This window comes from Schistocerca piceifrons, chromosome 6 (assembly GCF_021461385.2).
Source record: "Schistocerca piceifrons isolate TAMUIC-IGC-003096 chromosome 6, iqSchPice1.1, whole genome shotgun sequence".
Lineage (NCBI taxonomy): Eukaryota > Metazoa > Arthropoda > Insecta > Orthoptera > Acrididae > Schistocerca > Schistocerca piceifrons.
The window spans coordinates 6,969,544-6,975,417 of NC_060143.1; positions in this window are offsets into that span (position 1 = coordinate 6,969,544).

The following is a 5,874-nucleotide window of genomic DNA, read 5'->3' on the forward strand; positions in this document are numbered from 1 at the left end:
ACAACTAATCAGGAGGTCTTGAATAAAATTGGGGAGAAGAGTTCTTGATATTCATACAAGTGGTTCTCTTCTCTCCAAAGGTCTCTCTAATTTTCCTGTAGGCAGTATCTATCTTACCCCTAGTGAGAGAAGCCTCTACAACCTTACATTTGTCCTCTAGCCATGCCTGCTTAGCCATTTTGAACTTCCTGTCGATCTCATTTTTGAGACGTTTGTATTCCTTTTTGCCTGCTTCATTTACTGCATTTTTATATTTTCTCCTTTCATTAATTAAATTCAATTTTTCTTCTTATCCAGGTCCCATCTCCTTAAATTTTCACCTTTTCCAGTTTCTTCAGTTTTAATCTACAGTTCATGACCAATAGATTGTGGTCAGAGTCCACATCTGCCCCTGGAAATGTCTTACAATTTAAAACCTGGTTCATGAATCTTTGTCTTACCATTATATAGTCTATCTGATACCTTCTAGTATCTCCAGGCTTCTTCCATGTATACAGCCTTCTTTCATGATTCTTGAACCAAGTGTTAGCTATAATTAAGTTATGCTCTGTGCAAAATTCTACCAAGGGGCTTCCTCTTTCATTTCTTCCCCCCCAATCCATATTCACCTACTACGTTCCCTTCTCTTCCTTTTCCTACTACCGAATTCTAGTCACTCATGACTTAAATTTTCGTCTCCTTTCAGTATCTGAAAAATTTCTAATATCTCATCATACATTTCATCAATTTCTTCGTCATCTGTAGAGCTAGTTGGCATATAAACTTGTACTACTGTAGTAGACGTGGGCTTCGTATCTATCTTGGCCACAATAATGCATTCACTATGCTGTTGTAGTAGCTTACCCGCACTCCTATTCCCTTATTCGTTATTAAACCCTCTCCTGCATTGCCCCATTTGATTTTGTATTTATAACCCTGTATTCATCTGACCAAAAGTCTTGATCCTCCTGCCACCGAACTTTACTAATTCCCACCATATCTAACTTTAACCTTTCCATTTACCTTTTTTGAATTTTCTAACCTACCTGCCCGATTAAGGGATCTGACATTTAACGCTCCGATCCGTAGAACGCCAGTTTTCTTTCTCATGATAACGACGTCCGCTTGAGTAGTCCCCGCCCGGAGATCCGAAATGAGGACTATTTTACCTCCGGAATATTTTACCCAAGAGGACGCCATCATCATTTGACCATACAGTAAAGCTGCATGCCATACAGTAAAGCTGCATGCCCTCGGGAGACATTGAAGAAAGAAAAGATAGTCATAGCAAGACATCTAGTTGTCACCATAATCTTTGCTTAGTTGTTCAGTAAAATACTATTTCTGGCATCATCGAAATCGATACATCTACATCTGCGTGGATACTCTGCAAACCACATTCAAGTGCTTGGCAGAGTGTTCATCGAACCACATTCACAATTCTCTGTTATTCCAATCTCGTATAGCGCGCGGAAAGAACGAGCACCTATATCCTTCCGTACGAGCACTGATTTCTCTTATTTTGTCGTGGTGATCGTTTCTTCCTATGTAGGTCGGTGTCAACAAAATATTTTTTTCATTCGGAGGAGAATGTTGGTGATAGGAGTTTCGTGAGAAGATTCCGTCGCAAAGAAAAACGCCTTTCTTTTAATGATGTCCAGCCCAAATCCTGTATCATTTCAGTAACACTCTCTTCTATATTTCAAGGTAATACAAAACGTGCTGCCCTTCTTTGAACTTTTTCGATGTACTCCGTCAGTCCTATCTGGTAAGGATCCCACAACGTGCAGCAGTATTATAAAAGGGGACGGACAAGCGTAATGTAGGCAGCCTCCTTATTGGATATGTTACATTTTCTAAGTCTCCTGCCAATAAAACGCAGTCTTTGGTTGGCCTTCTCCAAAACATTTTCTATGTGTTCCTTCCAATTTAAGTTGTTCGTAATTATAATACCTAGGTATTTAGTTGAATTTATGGCTTTTAGATTAGACTCATTTATCGTTTAGCCGAAGTTTAACGAATTCCTTTTAGCACTCATGTGGATGACCTCACACTTTTCGTTATTTACGGTCACCTGCCAATTTTCGCACCATTCAGATATCTTTTTTAAATCGTTTTGCAATTTGTTTTGATCTTCTGATGACTTTATTAGTCGAAAAATGACAGCGTCATCTGCAAAACACCGAAGACTGCTCCTCTGATTATCTCCCAAATCGTTTATATTGATAAGGAACAGCAAAGGGCCTATAACACTACCTTGGGGAACGCCAGAAATCACTTCTGTTTTACTCGATGACTTCCCGTCAATTACTACGAACTGTGACCTCTAATCACATGTCCAGTCACATGACAGACGATTTTCCATAAGCACGCAATTTCACTACAAGCCGCTTGTGTGGTACAGTGTCGAAAGCCTTCCGGAAATCCATAAATACGGAATCGATCTGAAATCCTTTGTCAATAGCACTCAACACTTCATGCGAATAAAGAGCTAGTTGTGTTTCACAAGGACGGTGTTTCCTAAACCCACGTTTTCTTCGGGGTCATTAATAGTGTTCGAACACAATATATGTTCGAAAATCCTGATGCATATCGACGTTAATGATATGGGCCTGTAATGAAGTGGATTACTCCCACTGCCTTTCTTGAATATTGGTGTGACATGTGCAACTTTGCAGTCATTGGGTACGGATCATTCGTCGAGTGAACGGTTGTATATGATTGTTAAGTATGGAGCTAATGGATCATCTTACTCCGAAAGAAACCTAGTTGGTATACTGTGTGGACCAGGAGACTTGCTTTTATTAAGTGTTTTAAGTTGCTTCACTACTACGAGGATATTTACTTCTACGTTATTCATGTTGGCAACTGTTCTCGATTCGAATTCTGGAATATTTACTTCGTATTCTTTTGTGAAGGCATTTCGGAAGGCTGTGCTTAGTACGTCTGCTTTGCAGGGGTGTCTTCTATAATATATCCTTTGCTATCTAGCAGAGAAGGCATTGATCGTTTCTTGACGTTAACATACTTTACATACGACCAGAATCTCTTGGGATTTTCTGCCAGGTTTCGAGACAAGATTTCATTGTGGAAACTGTTATAAGCATCTCGCATTGAAGTCCGAGCTAAATTGCGAGCTTTTGTAAATGTTCGCCAATCTTGGGGATTTTGCGTCTGTTTAACTTTGGCAAGCTTGTTTCGTTGTTTCTGCAACGGTGTTCTGACCCGTTTTGCGTACCAAGGAGGATCAGCTTCGTCGTTTATTAATTTCTCAATTTCGCCGATACTATTTCTTTGAATTCAAACCACTTCTGGTCTACACTTATATTTGGAATGAGTGGAGACTGTCTAAGAGGAAGGCATCAAGTGAATTTTTATCTGCTTTTTTGAACAGGTATATTTTTCGTTTATTTTTGGAGGATTTGGGAGTTACAATATTCAGTCTCGCTACGACAACCCTGTGTTCACTAATCCCTGTATCCGTTATGATGCTCGTTATTTGCTCAGGATTATTTGTTGCTAAGAGGTCAAGTGTGTTTTCACAACCGTTTACTATGAGCCTGGGCTACTCGAAATAATTTTCAGAGAATGCGTTTAGCTCAATTTCGGATGATGTTTTATGCGTGCCTCCGGAATTAAACATGTATATTCGCCAACATATCGAGGGTAAATTATAGTCACGATCAACTATAATCGTATGAGTCGGGTACGTGTTTGAAATCGAACTCAAGTTTTCTTTGAACCTTTCAGCAACTGTAACATCTGAATTGGGTTGTCGGTAAAAGGGTACAATGATTATTTTATTCCTGTTGCCAACAATGACCTCTGCCCATACTTATTCACAGGGACTATCTACTTCAATTTCGCGACAAGATAAACTAGTTTTAACAGTAACAAACACTCCACCGACAACCGTGTTTAGCCTATCCATTCGGAACACCGTTAGGTTCTTCGCAAAATTTTCGGCTGAGCCTATATCCGGCTTTAGCCAGCTTTCAGTGCCTATAACGATTTGAGCATCAGTGCTTTCTATTAGAGCTTGGAGCTCTGGTACTTTCCCAACATACCTACGACAATTTACAACAACTGTTATACCGATGGTTACTGTGTCTACGTTCTTCCTGTGTTCGGAATGAACCCTTTGTGACTGAAGCCCTTCCTGTGTTTTCCCGAGACCCTCTAACCTAAAAAACCGCCCAGTCCACGCCACACAGCCCCTGCTACCCGTGTATCTGCCTTCATCTTTGAAGTAGGACTGGCAGCCTTTACCACGTCTGTTAGCCTCTCGAAACCAGAGAGAATCTCTTCTGATCCAAGCTCTTCTGATACTGAAGCTCTTTCTTTACAACGAACATTTCCGTTCCATAGAAGAATGTTAATCAGCAGATATTAATACAAATATCATGATCATCATCATTACTACCATCATCATCGTCACTAACAACCAGTAGCAGCACTGGATACGCTCTCGTTCTGTGATTATACAGACTGATCGGATTATCGATGATGTTGCTGTTGTGGTCTTCAGTCATTAGACTGGTTTGATGCAGCTCTCCATGCTACTCTATCCTGTGCAAGCTGCTTCATCTCCCAGTACCTACTGCAGCCTACATCCTTCTGAATCTGTTTGGTGTATTCATCTCTCGTTCTCCCTCTACGATATTTACCCTCCACGCTTCCCTCCATTACTAAATTGGTGATCCCTTGAGGCATGTCCTACCAACCGATCCCTTCTTCTAGTCAAGATGTGCCACAAAATTCTTTTCTCCCCAATCCTACTCAGTACCTCCTCATTAGTTGTATGATCTACCCATCTAATCTTCAGCATTCTTCTGTAGCACCACAGTTTCCTTTCTCCTGATAACGACGTCCTCCTGAGTGGTCCCCGCCCGGAGATCCGAATGGGGGACTATTTTACCTCCGGAATATTTTACCCAAGAGGACGCCATCATCATTTAACCATACGGTAAAGCTCCATGCCCTCTTGAAAAATTATGGCTGTAGTTTCCCCTTGCTTTCAGATGATCGATGATATGGGTTTCCTAAATCCCTAGTGCATTGGTGCTTATACGAAACGTTTTATGAGGCATCCTATTCTTTGCAGTCCTAATAACATGCAGGTGCATTACAGATTGATACATCTAAACGTTATGTACCACTATTTCCATGAATTTTCACTTATCTCACTATCTTTCACACCGACGCTACTCAGGTAACGTGCAGAATCTCATCTATGGGCCGTTTATTTTGCTTTATCATTTCAGCTAAGTCTCCAACACAGACTTCGATGTACGAGACATGATTTTGATGTGACACTTTGGTAACCAAAGTTTGTTTTAATATTCCATTAAATTTACCATCGTATTTTGCATTTTTCCTGTGTCTACGCTTTGCAAAGTACCACACACGGTATCCAAATCAAATAAACCGTGTTGAAGCAAACATTGTAACCAACCGCTTACTAGCATCTTGGTGCACCTTTAGAAAGCGAAAGAGCAGTGAATGTGCGTGGCATGGGTTCGACAAGTCGATTGTAGTTTTCTAGATGTATCTGTGACGCATCTTCCGTAAATTACGACCCGCTGGTTGTAGACGCGGAGCTGGTGTCCGATAGCTTATTGTATGTGTTTCATAAGGTTCAGATCAGGCAAATTAGGTGATCAAGACGTCTTCACGAATTCACTATCATGCTTCTCAGACCACTGTAAAACGATTCTTATGTTGTGACAGGGATAGTTTTCGTGTTGGGAGATGCAAGCACCGTGTTGGAAGGTTTCAAGCTTGAAGGGAATCAAATGGTTTGCAATAATGTTCACGTAGTCCACAGCTGTCGCGCTGCCTTTGACTATGGCCATAGCTCCCATGGATGCTCATGTAAATGTCCTCCATAGCGTA